General features: G+C 38.9%; 1 protein-coding gene across 3 annotated transcripts in view; it reads right to left on the reverse strand.

Annotated features, from left to right (window-relative positions):
* The window catches only part of GALNT1 (polypeptide N-acetylgalactosaminyltransferase 1), a 79848-nt gene that overhangs the window by 47894 nt on the left and 10229 nt on the right, over positions 1-21725 (reverse strand). The window contains exon 2 of one of the 3 annotated variants that reach the window (XM_021388964.1): positions 10642-10813. The gene's annotated coding sequence lies outside the window, so the exon portion shown is untranslated. Of the gene's footprint in view, positions 1-368; positions 473-10641; positions 10814-21725 lie in introns of those variants that run through there. The other 2 variants (XM_021388965.1, XM_021388966.1) reach the window with 2 other exon arrangements.

Consider the following 21725-nt stretch of genomic DNA (forward strand, 5'->3'; position numbering starts at 1 on the left):
TACGTGACCAGTTAGGCAGCTTGTTTCAAGGAGATGACTGACTTGGCAGGCAAGGGAAGAGCTGTGAACGTTATTTATCTCAACAAGAACCATGACAGTCTTTCATAAACTTCGTCAGAAGCTGGAACACAGGAAATATAGATTAAATACAAATAAAATCTTTTTCAAGAGAGAGGGAAGACACCTGATCCCTTTGGACCTGCTTCAAGCAGAGCGCTGGACAAGATAACCTCCAGCCATCCCTTCCAAACTCAATTATTCTATGATTCTAACAAAGTTAATCAGGGCTTTGTGCCATAATGGCAGGAAAATCTCCAGAGATGCTGAGTCCACAGCCTCTCTGAATAATGGTTCAGTGTTTGACTGACCTTGTGGTGAAATATTTTTCCTTTAGGACAAAGTGGAACTTCCATTGTTTTAGTTGATAATTACTGTCTCATCCCCCTGCCATGCACCTCAGAAAAGAGCTGAACTCTGGCTTCTCAGCAGCCCTCCTATAACCAAGAAAAGATTATTAAGTCTTCCTGAAATGACCTCTTATCCAATTCAAAAAAGCTCTGTTCCCTCAAATTATCCTCAGCACTCTCACCAACTAAGTCCAAGCTCCAGCCACCCCAGTGGCCTTTGGTTGAGCGTACCTAGGAAAGGAATGGAAAAGGAAACAGCACTCAAAACTGGACATAGCACTTAAGATGAGGCTAGTGTAAGAACCTGTGCAGTCACATTACAAACTAGATTGAGGAAAAGAAGTGTATTAGATACAGAGTTACCAACCGCTAGATCAAGTACCACATCAGATAGCAAAAGGCCCCATCCAACCTGGCCTTAAACACCTCCACGGACAGGGCATCCACAACCTCTCTGGGCAACCTGGTCTAGCACCTCACCACTCTCAGTAAAAAACTTCCGCTTGACATCTAACCTAAATCTCCCTTCCTTTAGTTTAAAACCATTCCCCCTTGTCTTATCACTATCTACTCTTGCAAAAAAGTTGATTTCACTCATGTTTATAAACTTCCTTTAAATAAAAGAAGGCTGCAACAAGGTCTTCCCATAGCCTTCTCTTCTCCAGGCTGAAGAAGCCTGGTTCCTTCAACCTGTCTCCATAGGAGAGGTGCTCCAGCCCTCTGATCATCTTCGTGGTTGTTCTCTGGACCCTCTCCAAAAGCCCAACATCTTCCCTGTGTTAGGGGCCCCAGACTTGGACACAATACTCTGGGGCCTCACAAGGGCAGAGCAGAGGGGGACAATCACGTCCCTGTCCCTGCTGGCCACCCCTCTTCTCATGGAACCCATCCATCCATCCATTGCAGCTTCAGTGGCACCAAACGGGAGGCATGTGATGGCACTGAAGGAAGAGACTGATCTCACAGCAGGGCCACACTGCCATTTCAAAGGTCCTGGTGATCTGAAGAGTTACATCAGGATCAGGAAGAAAGCTACCATCAAGAAGGACAAGAAAGATCTAGACAAACACTCCTGGAACCTACATCCACATGAAGAACAAAAGAGCCATTCACCAACGGCACATCATACGTGACCAGTCAGGCAGCTTGCTTCAAGGAGACGACTGACTTGGCAGGCAAGGGAAGAGCTGTTAACGTTATTTATCTATATCATTTGGATATCATTGGCCTTCCAGGCTGCAAGCACAAACTGCTGGCTCATGTTCAATTATTCATCAACCAGGACCCCCAGGTCCTCTCAGCGGGGCTCTTCTCAAGCAGTTTTTCTCCCAATTCACGTATCTCAGCAACGATACCAAAATGCATAAGTTTAATAATTGCATTTACTACTGAATAATGTAATAAATTGAAGAATTTGCAAAAGTAAGCATTCTTCCTCCATTCAAAATACTGGATAATAGATGGCAATTTTTATGCCATAGAAGTAAATGAACAGGAGTATTAAAAACACCGTGGAAAAGCTAGAAAATTCTAGATAAGCTACAGCTTCTAAATGAAAGGAGGAAAACTAGGTACATACAAGTCTTGTTACTTCTGAAGGTCAAGCGTGTTTCCATCCCACAAAATCCACAATACACTTGACAGCATGGGAAAAGGTCAACTTTAAAACTACTGCTCACATAGTGTATTGTTTCACTTTGCCACCTGTTTTCCCAACACAGTTGGCCTGAGAAAAAAATGCTTAGTCTTTTCAGTACGATGCATGACTATTCAGTCATTTTTAGCTTTGGACCAACTTAATTGCTGTTTGTACTAGCAATCAGTCTTCAACAGAACTGTCCGTAACAGACACTCAGCAGAGGACTTCATTGCCTTTATTGAACTAACCCAGGATTCTGGAGTAGATGCAGCATCTAAGCCAATACAAAGCTGATCTAAAGTTTGATTTCCAAACTTTGAGATATGAATAAACATTAACTGGCACAAAGTAAGGGCTCATCAAAATTATAACAATATAACATATTTCTAAAGGTATTAATATCAATTTAAACTATATGGAAAGTGATTAACCGAACAGCTTATAAGGAAAGATTGATGGCTACATAAATCTATATGGCGCTCCCGTATTTAAAAACAGAAGTGATGCTAAAATGAGACTCAAGTTTCAGAATTATTTTTGTTGTGCTGATACATTTTCTACTTTATTACTGGTCCATGATCTATAAATGGGTCAGTTTGAGGACAAAGTGTTACCTAGGATCAATACTATAAAAAAACAGAAGGTAAAAACATCCAGATCAAAGAGTCAGCCCATCACCTGTGGAAAACAGGTCTATTAAAAGTCATCTTCACAGAAAGATAAAAGCATCTGCTAAGTTTCATAAGGAAAAAAAAAGATGAGATTGGGGATGCTAGATCCCCCTATAGCTCACACAAAGATCTCCTCATCAGTAGGCTATACTTGTCCGATGGATTTTGGAAGGTTTTAGCATTTAAGAGTCAACTCTTCAGTACAATTCAACAACAGCAAGTTTTAAAATGAGTGATGAGAGGAAACAGATTGTACTCATCTGAGCAGTAAGGAAAAATTTCTTTAAAAATATATCTGCTACTAAAAAATCTGAGAAATGTAGTTCAGCATAAAATCAATTTATATTCTTGCTCTGCATAGAAAGGTTACACTTTTAATTCCTCAGAAGAAAATTTTCAATTCAGAATTTTTTTAATTAACCGCTTGAAATAAAAACACTACTTGTGTTTCTAGAACAGGCAGGTCTTGGACTGAAGGGAGAATAAGAGAGAAAAAAAGGAGTAGGTGACTATATTTGAACTGTTAGTATTAATAAATATGCTTATAAAAGTAGACACTCTTAGGAGATGAAGATCGATCTCATCATATAGAAAAACGATGTTAAAAATGCAGCAGTAGATATGCACTCAACCTGAATTTCCATCAAAGTTTGGAACCAAGTAATTGAGCACATGAACCAGTCTTCTGATTCTCCTAATTTAATTACCTCAATAGTCTAAAAAGCTAAAACTATTACAATTAGTTCCAAATACTTCTACAAATATATATATATATATATGTAGAAGGAAATAGGATTCTTAAATTGAATAGGAAGCTTTGAAAACCAAATTCTTCTTTCAAACACTATTACAAAAGTAATTTTAAAGACATTCCAGAAAAGGATAAGTTCCACAACAGCTATGTCTCAACTACAATTATTTAACTTCTGAAAATAGTTTGTGGTTTTGCAAATAAGAGTACTTCACATTTATTCAGATAAGTTTGTAAGCAGTATGTATTATCTTGATTAAAGCTTCTCAGTATTTGTTTGAGAAATGAAGGATGTTATTTGGTCAACACTTTCAAGTGTTCACACTACTATACAGTCCTTTCTGATTCCCTTTCTAATCAGTACTATTCAAATAATAAAAATAATCATTTGCAGATTAGGAACAACACGGTATAGCCCAAATATTAATTATACAAGAAATATAGTTTACTTCTATTTAATATAGTTGAAATATGTGAAAATTAATTGGCCTCAAGGGCAGGAAAACAGAAAAGATCATACCCAAGATGGACTATAAACAATTGAGATTACCTAATCTAATAAAACTTGGATGGCATCTGTAATCCCTTCTGTAGAATCCTGAAATAACTGTCATGTCAAATTTTGAAGAACGATAGTAGAAAAGTCAGGCAGTATGTGAATATCACATGTAATAACGAAATGATCTGGAATAGGCATAAACACAAGAATATTCAAAAGGACAGGAAACTGTCCATATTTATATCCTCCCTACAGATGGGCTGAGGATAAAATAATAGATAATTTACAGAACTCCTCAAACTGAAGCCTTTGAAAGGCTTTCTCAACTTACTTTATTTCTCCCTGCCAAAAGGTGTTTGTTAAGACTGACTTTAAGCCCCAACTTGCTTACAGAAAGAAAGTGCAAAAGACAAGGTTTCAAAGGACCAGATGAACAATATTTTAATCAGATAAAAGTTCAAAGCCAGTTTAATCAAATTTTAGAGTTGCATTATTTTCTACCACAAGCTTTGGTACACAAGAGAAAGAATAGACTTAGTTAGGAGAGAAAATATTCCCTGCCAGAACGTCTCTGCAATTATTGCAAGAGCTCAGGAGGATTGTTAAAATTTGGATCTCAGGAATGCAATAAAAGTACTAAGACTACTGAAATCAGGAATGCAAAAGAAGTATTAAGACTACTGCTGTCATATGAACACCAGAGATGCACTAGACTCCTATTTTCATGGTTTTAACATAGCTTTCAAATGACCGAGGAAACAACTGCTCTAATTCTTCTGTTCACTCTCCAGGTTGAAGGAAAATTAACTAAATATAGACAGATTTATTCAGAAACCCTTCACACATTTCCATTCTCTCCTCAACTGCTTTGCAATTTAAAATGTACTTCTATTATGCCCAGTGAACAATCAGTATATGTTTCTTATAATGCCAATCCTATACAAATATATATATATATATATATTTTTTTTTTACATTAGGGCTTCAAACATTAAATTGAACTAATGATGTACTCGTAATTACAACACATAACAGCATGAATACACAGATTTATTGTACCTTCAAGGTAATAACAGTAACTTTTTGCACAAGCATTCAGCTATTAGGTATGATAGCGCTGGCAGGTTAAGTTCAACCCACAGCCATTCAAATCTTTTCTTTCTTACATTAAACAGCAGATACAGCCTGCCGTGACAGCCACAGAAGAGGCAGCCCTTTTAGAAAGGCAGATTTATAAGCCAACGCAGTTGTTTCTTTTCCTGAAACAACCACAGTCTTAAATTGGGCTTCTGACAGCTTAGATGCTGACAAAGGGAAAACATCCCTCTTCAGAGCCATAGCTTCTTCACATGCACTCTCTGGGAGGGCTACTGAGTGTGCTTGACTTAAGAGTAACAGCCAGAGGATACAGGCAGTATTTTCATCAGTGAGTACTGCGGGCAGCATGAAGACAGTAATTCATTCACAAGTGAAAAGCTTTTGTTATCAGCAGCAGCAAGTGAGGATTTTCATGCCAGCACTAGCAATGCACAAAGCTCATAAATCCCTGACAGACAACAATTAATGTCTGAGATGCATCAGTAAGACCATCAGTAAGCTTTCCACTCCCCTTACAGAGGCCTAGAAGGCTGAGGTGGGATTTTTACTTTATTTTTTGAAGATTCACAGTTGGTGACCTAGCCCAGTCATTGACAAGTCTCCGAAAACCATGGTAGCTGGTCTTCCAACCCCAAAACTACAGGACTGGAAGAGGAAAACAGAATTCACAGGTGTTCCAGGTGACCACTTCCATTTCCTCCAGAAAAACAATTTTGTCAAGTGGGCTATATACCCAGCAATTTCACCATTACTCAGAATTATTAAAAACTAAGTGATTTCAGCTTGACTTTCAGAGTCGAATGCAGGCTCCAAGGTTATTTTCAGAAATGAAGAGCTTAAGTATTCAGCATTTATATTACACAGCTGTAGTTTCACAGTGGCAGAGAAGGCTATTAGTATACTCATCATTTGCTGTCTGTTACAAAGACACGTAAACACCTCCATATATTTTAGATCCTCAGCCTTGTGACATGATGTAAGACAGTACGAAGGCTTCAAGCCAAAAGCAGCATCACTTGGCCTTCGCTAACACCAAATGCATGCAAGCACTGAAGAATTTCTAATAATCAAGAAGTCACACATTCCAAAGCGATTTTTTAAACCATCTGAAAGTGCAAGATGAGCTATAAGCAGAAATAGCGAGCTGACAGGACACTTTTTAAAGTTAAAATTCCTGCTAAAAAAAAAAAAAAAAAGGGATGATTTACTATTGAGAACAATCTTCTTCAAGAAGAGAAATCATATGCAAAAGATTAGATCAGTAAAAACAACTGAAGTTGCTTCATATTCTCAATACTCTTATCTTTCATTTTCCTTTATTGTGTTTCTGCAGTCTGGAAAAATCCAAGGGGAAATCTTTGACTAATCGGAAGTCAGAACTCCCTGTTGCCAAGCTATTTACACATTTTTAAAAGATGGCCAAAGACCTAAGCAGCCTATGAACAACCAAGTGAACAAATCTTTCACAAGACATTCTTGAAGTTATTCTCATATGTGAGGAGAAATTAAATCCTGCAAGTCAAGTCTCAAACGTTCCAAAATATCCAGCCCCCGTATGGCTTCTGATTATTTAGATATGTATCAAAAACAAAGCTAAAGTGGAATAAAATTGTTCACTAATTCTTCAAAAGCTTTTAAAGATAGCATAAAATCACACAGGCAAATAGTCATCATTAAGGATGAATCACTAACAGCCAAGAACTTGGATGAAAGATAAGCAGAGTCAGGTGATCAGAAGAAAAGATTATAGATTTCTGGAAAGACAGGATAAAATGCAAAGAACAGAATTAAATGTCTTTATGGGACTAACAGCAGAAATCTCTAACCTTGAAAGCTTTCTGTTGTAGATTAATAATCCATAAGGGGAATCTGAATAAATTCAAAATATAATTGAGGAACATTTTTCCTCTACATGCAAAATTTATGGAAAACACTCAAAAACTTGCAAGTCTTCTAAAATAAAAGACTATACGAAAACAATACAAAGAAGAATTGGTGTTAAATGCAGAGGTAACATCCTAGAGAAGTCGTTTGAGTTCTGCCTCGAATAACTACAAAACTTGATGACAAATCAAATGCATGCAGATATAAAGTTAAAAAGTGCTGCAGAATTAGAGAAAACAGTTCTCCACAAAAAAAAAAAAAAATCCCTCTGAAGAAAATTTTAAAAGGATAAAAAAATGTTTGTTTCTCATTCTCTAGACAGGAAACCTGACCAGACGTGGCAAAAAGAAAAGCTAGCATTGTCCAATGTTACGATACTTCCATGAAGTCATTGCAGTGCTTCTCATGAAGATTGTCATCCCATTGCTCCAGACACATGTGAATATAGATCCTACATGGAAAGCAAATGGCTGTATTTTTGCAGATGGGTCCATACAGCTGTCAAGCATGTATTAGCACACACCAAGTCACTTCCACACCAAACAGCTGTCCTCTCAGCAGGTAACTTCTGCTGCCAATAACTGTTTTGTACTTACATAACAAGCACAGTATTGCACTGAAGTTTAGATGCTACTCATTCACTCTTCCCTTTTCCTCTTACTCACTTTTTTTTTTTTAAATAATTCTGTCTTCCCAGAGATTTCTAGCAACACACAGCCTGTTATTTCTCAGGATTAAGTTCTTCATTTCCCCTGTCAACCCAAGCATAGGGACATACATGGTATAAAAAGGCTAACCATGAGATTTTTCTTCAAGAACTCATGAAATTGTCCAAAGAAAGTGTTTCTGAAGTAGGCAATCTTTATATTTCAGGGTCCTACTTTGTATGTGTTCAACAAGAAGAAAAGAACTGTCAGATAGAAAGCAAAATAGACAGACTGACAAAGCAGAGTTCTGGAAAACTTCGGAATTGTTTTTAACTCTAGACAGGAAACTCCCTTTATCCCTCAGGCAGGCAGCAGCTCTGACCAATTCTGCTTCCTGCAAGCAGACACTCTCGTTCCCTCACTGCTCGTCCAGCTACATCTAGTAGGCTGCTACCATACCAAAAAAGGATGAAGCAGAGTCAGGACAAAAGAGCAGTCTTCTGTTGCTGCCACAATTGACATTGTTTAACACGAGAAAGAGGGAGAAAAAAGAGAAAGAATGGAGTTAAGACTCCACCTCTCTAAGAAATATACAGCTGCCCATAGGATTCAAAAAACCCTAACCACATAGTACTCACCTATCAACTGAACGTGGCTTTTCATACGGCTTTAAGTAGGCAATTAGAAATGATAGATCTAGCCACCAGTACTGCAACTGACCGTTGGCATGTGCCTAGCTCATTGTAACTTATCAGCAGGCATAGCTTCTGCGCTCTCATTAAGGCCAAAGGAGAGAATCCAGATTGGGCTAGGTCATTGCCAGTCTTAATGTTAATAAATTAAACCGTTTTTGCATTAGTACTCCCTACAAACATGAATACATGAAAAGCTCAATGCATAGACAAAAAAACCCTAACAGTACAGCCATGAAAGACTGAAAGAACCTTGATGGCAAACACAATACAGAGCCAGACAGCAGAGTCAAATCACTTTTAATTGCAGAATACAGAAACTACGTAGGAAAAAAAATGGGACTAGGAAGGACAAGAAATCCAGCCTAAAGATCTTACTGTGAACAGCTTTGTCCCACCTCTGCTTTCCAGATATACTGGATAATCTCAGTGAAAAAACAAACAAGAAAATGTTTAGACATCAAAACTTCAATTGCCAATATTTCCAGACAAACTAAATGCTGGCTACGTTGACATCTCCAGTATTTTAAGCCCCTTTACATTCATTAGGGTAGTATTTCCAAACAAATAAAATCCTCTAGTTAATATCAATTTGCTGAAACTTAAAACTCCAAAATGTTAACATTTAGACCAAGAGCATGTTGCATTTAAATCCAGTCAAGCATGACAAAACATGTGTTTTTTGTTTTCAGAATGAACACCCAATACTCTGAACACCTCTTTATAAAAAGATAACATTACCAATGAAGGAAAACATGCCTGCATCAAACATGGAGATACGATATTTAAAGAAGCTCTTGGGTAGCACTATTAACACGCCGTAATCACAACACTTACAGAGGAAACTCCAGTTTGGTAATCCAAAGGTTAAATAGGTCCACTGAGGAATATTGTACAATATAGTGAGGAATCCACTGAGAAATATAATTGAACAGCTGTGCAAATTCAGCTATAATTTAATTGGGGACCGCAGTATTTGAGTAATGTAACTGTTCTATACTTCAATTTGTAATTTAAAATCAAACCATAATTGTATAGTTTCCTTTAAAATTCTATGTTCCAATTTATTTGAAACTATTTTACAGTAACTTTTCTGAGAAATTTCTTCATCTACCCTAAAGAAACTAGAATCTTTTCAAACAAGACAGACTAGATGTGCTTGAGAAGCTGTATCAAATGGTTAGACCGTGGTTAAAGATTCACCAACACGCCAGCCTTCTGCTCTGACAAAAATTTATGCTACAATGCAACAACGTAAATCAAGGAACAACAGAAAAACAAGAACAGTTGTGTTTTACCAACCACATCAGTTTACCAATACTTTCCTAGACCAAAGTATGCAGAACAATCAAGTATTGTCCAACAACAGCTATTTCCACTCGAATATGACACTTGACTGAACCCACCGTGAGAGCCAAGAGCCACAGGTGACTAGGCTACAGGGACAGCAACAGCAGTGAAGCTTCAGCTAAAAAGACCATAATAAATCCAGAAATAAAAGCTATACTCAGCCTTTTTTTCTTTTTTGTTGCTGTTGATGCTAAATTTCTCTTCTGAGTAGCTAATACCTTTTAGCAGTATTAAGTATTAATTTGAACAGATTTCACTCTCTCCCCTAAACAGATGCCTGTTTAAGACATACTTTTTAAGAAATGAATTTAAGATATTTGAGAATTTAAGATTTTTTTGGCACATAACAAATTATGATGTTTTGAAGCTGTCTGGAAAGAGGTTCCCTTAATCCTGAAATAAGCCTTTCCCTTTTTGCCACACCAGACCCAAACTGCAAAGCTGGCATAAATGAGTTCTTTGGACTAAGTCTGTGAAAATTAACCTCATGAAAGGTGCCAAATGGTTTGCAGGAAGAAAAAAAGGATGCTTTAAGGAAACTGTGACTGTAGGAAAAAATTAAAATAAAACCAAACAGGCTTAGTTGCTGTTCACAGGTAAGTATGTTACTGCCAGAAGCTATAGCCCAGAAGTTCTGTGTTTGAAGACTGATCTGAATTCTGACTCATTGGCCTAGATCTCTTTTCAAGATTTCACATTGAGGGAGTAGAATTTAGAAGAACTAAAGATGCAGTGCTTTATTCAGATGTAGAATTTTTCTCTACTAGCAGAGAACCACAGTAAGTGACAAACTAGTCCTGTACAAATAGTTAACAAAATTAATTGGTACAGACAACTGAACTGGTCCACAAGGGATCTAAATGAGTAGAAAAATAAGAAATATGTAATGGCAAATTAGCAGCATATGTGCAGTCTCCAAGTATCCCCTTCACTCTAAGACACATCCAAAGTGGACAAACTTTACCCAAGTGACAACAATTCCTGTACCCCATTTCATACTAACCTCCTCTGCAGGTTTACAGCCATCTGGATAGTCCACAAGCACTGGTGGTGAAATCCCACTGCACTGCAGTCAAGCGCTTGCGGTAGGAACCATATAGCGGCAAAGTGATCTAGGTCATTCCGACACAAACACAGAATCACAGGTCTTCCATCCACAAGGTCTTAAGGCTGTCCTAGAAGAAGAGCAGAAATTGAGATAAGTTCCAAATTCAGTTCTCACAGAGCTTGAGGTGAAAGGGGAAGGTCACAGAAGTCTTCCAACTATTGAAGACTTCAAAATCCAAAATTTTGTACAAAGAAGAAAGAGCCAAAAGACTGCTGCTAAAAAGAGCCTGTAAGGAAAACAACATATGCAGGGTAGAGTGGAGAGGTGGAACAAGTCATCAACATTTTGTAGCCTTTCAGATGATATGATTTGAGTAGGAGGACTGCCTGTCCTCCTAAATAAGCAGTTATCTATTTTTGAGCTCTATATATGTCGCCCTCTATCCAATCATGAACACTTAGCACAGCAAACTGGGAATTGTTCTCAAAAAGGCTAGAAAACAGGCTCTTTTATGGCACACATTCACACGAGCAGCTCTCTAGCAGATCGCTCATTTGGGCTAAATTTTTCCAGATATATTTTAACTTAGAGATGTAGTTTTTCTTACATTCTTTCATCTCTCGCCCACAATTTAAACATTAGCATTCATAATGACAGCTCAGGGAGAGAGGGGGGAGCATTATTAAACTAACACAACCCTGATCCTCACTAACTAATATATTTTCAAATAAATCTTAGAACATGACACTTGAAAAACGTTGTCTGAGGCTTTCCAACCGTTAGAATTTCAGCAGCATTGAAAGAAGCGATTCCTTCACATCTCCTTCTTTACTCAGTTAATACAGCAATGTCTGAAGGAAATTCCAAGCAGGTGAAAGGTAAACAAAGCATCTTAACAGATGCGAGACAGCAAATTTTTCAATTTTTAATGCAAGTGTAACTTGCCTACACTTAGGTAATAATTGTCATGTATTATGAGCTTATTTGTTGTACTATATATGAACCTGCTAAGTTATTCAAGTTCATTGTTCCACCTGCTTAAACTGATAGCTCCCTGTATTGCCTATTCCAATGCAAAAACATGCACAACAGAGATGAAAATGAAGATGTTAGAACTATGATAACATGACAGCATGGATGAAATACTTGATACGGTAAGCCAAGATTGGCAATAAAAGAAAAGATGTTTGTCAACTGCTTATTCTAAAACATTATTACTTTACCTGCTTCAATCTAGGGATAATACTTAACTGTTTCCTTTTTTTTTTTTTTTTGGCATATCAAAGCAGAAAAGACAAATGCTTCAACTCATTTTTCTCTGAATTTAAGAATAAATTACCACAATATTGGTACTATTCCTATTCTATGAGTGTGTATTTAACTAAGTCTATATTCACAAAAGGCGCTTACAGTCTAAGTTTTAAAAGAAATGGCTCAGGATCTTCCATAACAATTTATTTATTTTTAATAAATCTGAAAAAAAAAAAGGGGAAGTTTCAAAGGGTGAGAAGAATAAGGACTCACAAGAAGACCCAAGGCACACCCAGCAGGACACCCAAAACTCAACTGCCACCTTTCTGGAAGTGTTACATATTAAGACACCATGACACGAGCTTAAAGACTTACCATTTCCCTTGATCTTTTCTTTGAGTTACATAAACACTAATTCAATCATTCATTCTTTCTGCATATATTACCTTTTCTAAATCTCCAGGCAAATTAACTGTGTCTACAATTTTTTTTTAAGTTCAGTGGCCAAAACTGATCCAGCACCTTCCAATAAGCAATAGAGCAGGAAGTTCAACTCTGCATGTCCTACAGATTATACCACTCCTTATTCAGGCCAAAACACACACACCCCTTGTCTTTATGAGCAATGTTGAATCATGAATTCATAACTCACGGCTTGTCCTATACTGGGGTGGATAAAGTGGATAACTGATTGGAAGGAACTGCTTCAACAGTTGTTCTCCCTCTTCTATGTTATTTTTACCTAAACATGAAACATTTTGCTTATCCTACTAAATCACATCCTATTCTTTCAAGACATCTTTCCATTCAAGATTCTTCAGTATTGCCATCTCAACTTCAGATGCACCTGCATTTATTCTCAAAAGCTGTTTGTCCTGAAATTTCATTATCCAGCTCTATGATCAAGAACAATAAACTGAAACAACTACAGAAAGAAAGCCCATAGAATATCATCTCCCTTCTGAAAGCGCACCTCTGAAAAACAACACTAGCTTCTGCAAACCTAATGATTTCACATACTTAAGATTTTTTTTTTTTAAATCTAGGCTACGTTTCCTTAGCTTGCTCTGTGAGAGTATTACATGTGGCTTTCTCTAGTCCACAAGCTTCCTGTTGCAGTCGAAGTTAGGTTAGTTTGATTGCGTCTCTGAGCTTCACAATAAGGCTTTGGAATTTGCTTCCCTAAATTGCATATTCAAAGAGAAGACTGTTTTACCTGCAACTGCATCTCTTTCATATGTTTCTACTCTAGCTGGATTTTTCCATTACGTTCCTGCTTTGCAGGAGGGTTGGACTCAACGATCTCTAGAGGTCCCTTCCAACTCCTACAATTCTGTGATTCTGTGATTCTGTCAAGAACAAAAATTAACGTATGCATACAGAATAAGCTGATTATTTTCTTATGGTTCAGAATCAAAACAAAAGCCACTTCAGCCAGAAACAAGTAAAGAGAAATCAAGCTGAAGCTGCACTGTGCCTTTTAATTTCCTTGATGTAAAATCTAAATAACCCAGGAAGCAGCAATGATCTATAGACACTACTGATGTAGACAGACAAGGGGGTTAGGAATCATGGACACCAGAAAATGCAGGTAACCTGCACTTTGGCCACAACAACCCCAGGCAATGCTACAGGCTTGGGGCAGAGCGGCTGGAAGACTGTGTGGAAGAAACGGACCTGGGCATGTTGGTTTATGCTCAGCTGAGCATGAGCCAGCAGTGTGCCCAGGTGGCCAAGAAGGCCAGTGGCATCCTGGCTTGTATCAGAACTAGTATTGCCAGTAGGAGTAGGGAAGTAATTGTCCCTCTGTACTCAGCCCTGGTGAGGCCCCACCTCGAGTACTATGTCCAGTTTTGGGCCCCTCACTACAAGAAAGACATTGAGGCCCTGGAGCATGTTCATAGGAGGGCAACGAAGCTGGTGAGGGGTCTGGAGCACAGGTCTTATGAAGAGCGGCTGAGGAAGCTGGGATTGTTCAGTCTGGAGAAGAGAAGGCTCAGGGGGGACCTTATCGCTCTCTACAACTACCTGAAGGGAGGTTGTAGTGAGCTGGGGGTTGGCCACTTCTCTTTTTTAACTAGTGACAGGACAATGGGGAATGGCCTCAAGTTGCGCCAGGTGAGATTTAGGCTGGACATTGGGAAATACTACTTTTCTGAAAGAGTGGTAAGGCGCTGGAATGGGCTGCCCAGGGAGGTGGTTGAGTCACCATTCCTGGAGGTGTTCAAGAAACGTTTAGACACAGCGTTGAGAAACGTAGTTTAGTGGGGTTATTGGTGGGATGGTTGGACTGGATGATCTTGTAGGTCTTTTCCAACCTAGCTAATTCTATGATTCTACGATTCTAAGTGTTTAACAGAAGTGACCAACAACACACATAAAAACAGAGCACAGAACACATGCACCATGGCTTTATTCTGTAATTCTCCATGCTTTACTTTATACAGCATGGGAAATTATCACTTCCACTAAGAAGGTTCATTCAAAGAATTTAAACATTCTTCTTGCATGCAGTTTTTCAGAAGTTGTTGAGATTCATTGGCATCATTAAATTAAAATGAGCAAATTATAAATAAAGATATGTTTTTAAGAGGTGTAAAATACACACTGCTATCGTACTATCTCCCCAAAGCTTAGAAGAAATTTTCAAGGTAGCAGTCACTTCAGTCAGGTCGATACCTGAGGTGATGCCTTTGCTTTCCTTGGCTGTTCACCAACAAAGCAGTCATGGCAAGCACAGCCATGCAAACAGCACAGCAGCGCCTTCCTCTCACAGGCCCTCTGTCTTCTGTTGTTTGAGGACACTACCTCAAAGCAACTTGTGCCAGCCCACCGTTTTTTCTTAAAGTAAATATTATTTTTTATAAGTCAACTGGAAAATACACTCCCATCCTCAATCAAAACTACAGCAATGCTCATTTTCACTTTGCTGAGAGTACTATGCACTAGGAAAGCACAAGAAAACACCAACTATGTGCACATCAGGAGCAGCAAGACAGTTTGTTGGGAGGGCAGATGATTTTCTTAACTTTCAGGACACAAAAGGTTAGCAAACCGATGAGCACAGCCACTTTATTTTGACAGCACTGATGTATACGAGCCTTAAGCAGAGCACATCAGTGGCCCTGCAGCATGTTTACTCTCACCAGGATCATGAACAAAGAGCCGTGTGTTGGCTGCGGGGAGCTGGTCTCTGGACCTTCCCTTGCTCACCGGGAACACTGCCTGCGTTGTTCCACATGCTGCAAATCCACCAGCAAATCCTGAGTCATATGGGGGACGCGGGACACAGCACACAACACAAAGGGCACCTCTACTCCCCCAGCTGACAAAGCATTCACTGGGGATGAACAGAGGAGAGAGGAAGTAAGATTTACAGCAGCCCTGCTCTCCCTGCACTCAGGTGGGACCAGCAGCAGATGGCTGGCTGACATTACAGACAACACACTTCTTGCAGTCTGACTTTGGACCTCACCAACAACTGCTTCACCACAAGAGTTATAAGCATCTCAAGAGATAAAATATCATTTGTGTAACAACCTGTGGATGATGTGGAAGAAGAGTTTTTAAAAAGAATGAGAGAAAAAAAAACTATTCAAGTTATTGTCATATCCATATTCACTGCTTCCACGGATTATTTTTTTAATGGAATTACAGAATTGTTCTCCTAACCACAGGCTCAGTTATTCCAAAGATCCCCCATGTGCACTCCTGTATCGTAGACTACAGAAGATTAGTGAAAGCAAAAAAGAATGGGGACGAGGAGGGAAACCTAAGCAAAATCCAAAGGCTTAGACTTACAACAGTCAGTACCTGAAAGAAATCAGCAACTAAACTTGCACATTACACCAGCAGAGCCTCTCCTTGAGTGCTGCATGCAGTTTTGGGCACCACGGTGCAAAGGTGACATAAAGCTATTAGAGTGTGCGCACAGGTGGGCCACAAGTGCCAGAGTTCAAGGAACATTTGGACAACACTGTCAAGACATAGGGTTTGAATTCCAGGTGGCGCTGCATGGAGCCAGGAGCCAGACTTGATGATCCTTATGGGGTCACCTAGGATGTTCTACGATACACAAAAATGCCAAATTTATGCAGTGCTTCTCAACATTTACAAAGGATCTCAATACCATATTTTCCCCACGAAGAGTACTAAGAAGTATAGTCCCCAGTGTAAAACCACTGCTTCACACATCTAATTGTCTGCTTAGATGCTGAGAAATCATTCCTCCCAGCACTCTGGCATAAAAGACAGTCTACTTTCTATTCAGCTCTGTACCTTAATTGCAAGAGAAATATTTATGTTAAAGAGTACTCATTCTAAACCACATTATTTATGACTATATACATAGCTAAGAAAGGCTGTTTACATATTTACTAACTTAGGAACCAAATCTAACTATGGAAAAGACTCATAAGAGAATACTTCCTATTTCATTTACAAGATGTAATTAGAAGTAGTGAAAGGGAAAACAGTATTCTTGTCCACAGGGTTTTATGAAGCCCTTATATTATCACATGTTGGAACATTAGTCCCCTAGGGTGTCATGGAAATATTAGTCATCTGTTCAAGAGGTGAACAAGCAAATTGTTACTCCAAGGTCCGAAATAACACAACCGCTTATTAAGAGGACTTCAACTCAAGGAACTGGAAGTTTACAGAACATAAAAGTAAACCTTGAGAAAAAAAAATAATCTCTGTGCATAATTTCTGTGCATAGAGCATAGAAATAGCGCAGACTCTTCCCTACAAAGAGGTCCAGGCTGTGGATCCAGTTCTTGGCTCTCTCCAAAGTTTAGTGTTCCAGTGAAAATTGTGGGGAGAGAAATATATGGGAGCGGAGAAGGAATGGTTTTCTGCCTTCCACCAGATCTTAAAAATTCCACTAAGACCGTCTGTCAGTATCAACAGCAGCAGTCTGCATGCCCTAAGACAACAAACTGCTTAAGTGAGCATATGTCTCCATACACATAAACACTAACCCTCCTACAGAAACTCCAGTTTCGAATATCTTCATCTGTCTCCCGGCAAAGTTCTCCCACATGCAACAGTATCTGAAATTTGGCTAAGACAACAAACTAAAACCATTTCCCATTTGCAAAGTAGGGAGATCACTTTAAAAAAAAAAAAATGAATTTCTTCCATTCTTCCACGCACAGGCCAGCAGATAAACACTGACTGGCTTCAGGTGAGATAATGGTCCCTTTTTCAGGAAGTTTTGTTTACCACAAAGGAATGCAGGAAACATTACGTTATCAGTTTCAAAAACAACAGATGCACTCAGTAACGCTGATCTGAGCTTCTTTTCTGTCCACCTCTGTGCAACCACTAACAGGTAGCTGCAGCCGAACACTGGGAGCTATTAACACTGTCATCACAAGGACAAGGAAACAGTGACAACAAACCCATGAAGGAGCTCTTCTAAAAAAAGCACTGCTGTTTCATTGCAGCCTTTGGCAGTGCTGCAATCCAGCACGCAGTTTCCCAAATCGCAATGCAAATCTTAAAGTTCCTTCCTAGAAACATTCCATTTCCCCTTGCTTACTAATTGCTAAGCTAGCCAGCTGTTTGCAGCGCCTTTTTTTTTTCCCAGTATGTGCACAAACCGAAGAGATGCTTCAGTATCCAGGAAGAAAAGTGTGCAGTTTACATAAACACCATGCCTAAAATCAAGTTGAGAAACAAGAGCACTAAAAAAAAAAGCAGTGCAGTTCAAGGAAAGCATCAGTACGTCCTACTGTCCCCAGACATTTCCCTGACACCACTACATCCAGATACAGGTTAAAGCCAGTTTAACACAGAGATGAACTGTAATCCAGAAACATTTACAATCTATGTCACAATCAAAGGAGGGGAAAGAACAGCCGGGCAAAGGGAGGGGAAAGACTGTCCATTTCAGCAGCAGTGGCTTCTTAAATTTTGCAATTTATTGTCACATTACATTTAAACAAGGTTCTTGCTTGGTAATTCTCCCCTATTTTCTCTAATTCTTTGTTTTCCAGTTACTCTGATTTCCATCTTGATTTAAACACCCTTTAGCAGTTGCTGTGGACCAGGAACACTGTGAATTACACCACAACAGCAAGAGGGAAGGATTACTAGTCTGCTACCTGGTAGGCTGCTTCCAATTCTGAGAAACTTTCACTACTGGCAATCTTCAGCAGCTGTTCTGACAAATCCAGCCACTTTGCATTTTCCGTAACTGGCAAGACATCAGGTGTATAAACCCTTGCTTCACTAAAACACTGGCTTGTTCAAGGCTAAGGAATAATTTTTGTTTGAATGTCCTGTGAATGGATGCAACAGGAACATTCCATAAAGAAGCTTGCCCTGGAGTACAGCAAAAGCTAGGGTGCAATGTGAAAACATGCCAGATGTCTAAGTTTCCAATCAGCCCCTAAAACAGAAGTCACTAAAGATAAAATAACCAAAGTCTCAGCTAGGCTACGTACAAACTATTTTGTATGGGAAGAGGAGACAGAGCGAACAATGACTTGCACAAAAAGTACACCTGAACATTTTAGTTGATAACAGGTATGCCATACCATAGAACACTTCAGCAAGCACATACATGAAAGAAGGCACTTTTAAAAAATATAGCTAAATAAGAAACAATAAAAATATGAATGTTCTTTCTTCAGCAGACACTGTATAGTTCTTAACTTCTTTAGAAAGATGGGGAAATCTTTGGATGCACTGTCTTAAACCACTTAGCCCAAAACTGTTAGCACATCAAGAAAAGCAAGCAGGACATACCCAAAAATTTTGGGCTCCTCATGGTGCACCAAAACAAAGCCTTCCAGCTCACTGGCATTTCAGCTCAACCAACTGACAAAAAAAAGATATCCTTAACAAACCACTTCTCAACACTGGCTCACATGGAAACTATCAGCTAACCTTTTGGACACATCAGGAAAGGTACTCTTTTTTTTTTTTTTTTTTAAAGATACTCAAGTCCAAACCATCATTAGTAACTAGAGAAGCAAAGCCAGCTGAAAAAGCATTTTTAAGACCCTCATCTGCAACTGAAAATTCGGGGCTTGCAACTACCCCTCAGTAAGGCTCCCAACAAAACAGAAGTCTACTCATCAAAATACCTAGGCTGGATTTCCATGGTACAATGCATGAATATTTAGCTTTGAATTACTTGGATATAAAATTACTAAGAACCAACTTCAGTAGCAGCTCAAGTGCCCTACCAGCTTCCAAAAAAAACAGCAAATGCTGAGGACAGTTATTTACTTTGCAAGCTGAAGTGTTCTACAAACCAAGTACACTCAAACCACTGATTTGTCAGCATTGTTCTCAGATGTGCATCAAAAAGTGTTCCACACTTCAAGAAATTAAGTTCTGAACAAACTCTAAAGAAAAAGATGATTAAATATAACACTTTCAGCAATAGTCTTATCTCCCTTCTATATGCTTAGAAAAAAAGAATACAGAACGGAAAATTCAATTATAATTTTATACCATTTCAACTCCATTCTACGTATCAAGAATGAATGCAGCAAATAAATTTGCAAAAGACTAAAATTCAGTGATATCTTCAGCATATGTAACAAAAAACTACAAGTATTTAGAGAATGTGCAAGTGTAATTTCTTATATAATTACCTTGTCTGTCTGGTCTAGACTAACAAGTAATATTTTGCTACAGAGATGCCACATGTTATCCAGATACATCAACAATCTCAACCATCTCCTCGAAGATTACTCCAGCCTACCCCAGCGCTGTAACAACACACCCCATGCTGTAAACCAAAGTGCAGGATATGCCGCTAGGTACTCCAATAAAATGTACTAAGTCCCTCCTATTTCATGTAAAGATTCCACTGATACTTTCCTGAAAATTATAGCTGTCTTTAGCCTGAGTTATATCCAATTCTCCAGTGTTCAGAGCAATTACTTCAATTCTTTGTTGCATTTCCAGAAAGCACAAGCAAGCACTAAAATGTGAAGAACATTTAGTCTTTTGTCAGTGAGTCATGAGGGGCAAAAAAGGAGGTCAAACTGATTTCTTCCTACCTGAAACTGGCTAGACAGGTTAATCACACCAGCCAAAACATTATCTGCCAACAGGGAGACTCTCCCCGCAGTCACTCCTTCTATAGTCTATTAGTAGTTCTGGGTTTGCAAATTCTTTTACTAATTAGTTTGCTGCACAACCATAGCTGTCACTATTTGTCAAAACAGCTATTGAGATACTATTCGGCCATTTAAGCATTTTTGTTATTCTCTAGAGCAAGGGATCTATATTTCATTCTCTTCCAACCCTTCTGCTTCCTCCTTCAACTGGTCTTCTGTTGCCTAGGTTCCATTCACTTATACTTGAAGCCCCTACGTGTCCCCCTCAGGCGATGCATTAACTAGGAGTCCCTCCAATGCTGTTCAGCAGCTACAGAAACCTAAGAACTTGAGCAGGGAGACGCCACTGCTTCTTTCACATTGCCCAGTGCAGAGATTGGAGATAGCAGCTTTCATCAGTGGGATCTTCTCCCGAAGTTCTCACTTCAAAGCTGTTCAGATGCTACCGAAGACTGTAATTGTGACTGCTCACATTCTCATTCACTTTTAATCATTAAAAAATGACTGATAACATCACTTAATGACACCCACTCCCAGTTTTCCTCGCCTCAAACACTGACTCGGACCAATGTACTTTTTTGAAACAGCCTTCCACAAAGCAGTGTGTACAAGCAGCTGCCACAGGTAAGAATTAAACCTCCTACTGCAGAAAGGTACAGTTTAATTGTAATGGAGGAAATGCTAGCACAGACAGTGAATTGAACTTTGGTCGTTTCTTTGCCTTGTGGTATTCAGAAAAATCCAGGTGATTATACTCCCTTAATTGCATCATCTTGCATACTTTACGTGTATGAACAGTACATTAACCTTATCTTCATCTTGCCTACAGTATGCTTTCCTGCTGTTGTGTTTTTTTTTTTCAAGACAAGAACAACAGGAGATAGCATACCTACCAAACAGACACCTTATAAGCCAAATCTCTTTTCAAAGAGGAAATTCCAAGCTAACCCCACTTAAATATACATGTTTTCAGGAAATTCATATTTATAAGTTCATAAGCAAGCTATGAAAGCTTTGTGCAGGAGAGAAGAAACATGACCAACTATTCATTAACATAAGCAAAGTGACTTAAGTTGTAGGACTATATTCTTCCAGAAAAACTAGCCTGTAGCAGCAGCTGGCTGGGTTTGTGGGTTTTGTTGTAATTTAAAAGGACCAGCTGCAGTAAAAGCAGCAGCACACTGAAAAGTATCTTATGGAATGCTGATGCTTAGAAATAAATTAGTCCATCTGCAAGCAGCCCTTGCTAAAACAAGCTATCCTGTCTTGTGAAAAGCAGAACTAGTGATCTACTCTCCCACAGTCATTAGCAATAACCTCACCACTTTGATGCTGGCCCTTAAGAGCTCTCCTTCATTCCCCACATGACGCTATCATCTCTCTCATGTCTCTTAATTAACAGCTCGACAAGAGATATCACATGCCATGGTTTGTTCTAAGGTTTACGTATACCATCTGGTCAGTCTAAAAGTAAAAGCATTCACTGGTGAACAGGCAAGCCAGAAAAAAAAAATAAGAAAAAAAAACAGGCAACCATCAAGCTTATCCCACGGCCCCTGTAGAGAGCATTAGTGTGACTTTTCTTCTGCTTCAGCACCAGTTTTCTCCAAATCCCTGTCAACTTGCCATCTGTGGGACTTCTGCCGTTTGACTGTGACTAAAAGCAGCCTAACCAACTAGGGGTGAGAGCCCATGGAGGAAAAG

The sequence above is a fragment of the Numida meleagris genome, chromosome 2 (genome assembly GCF_002078875.1).
Source record: "Numida meleagris isolate 19003 breed g44 Domestic line chromosome 2, NumMel1.0, whole genome shotgun sequence".
Classification (NCBI taxonomy): domain Eukaryota; kingdom Metazoa; phylum Chordata; class Aves; order Galliformes; family Numididae; genus Numida; species Numida meleagris.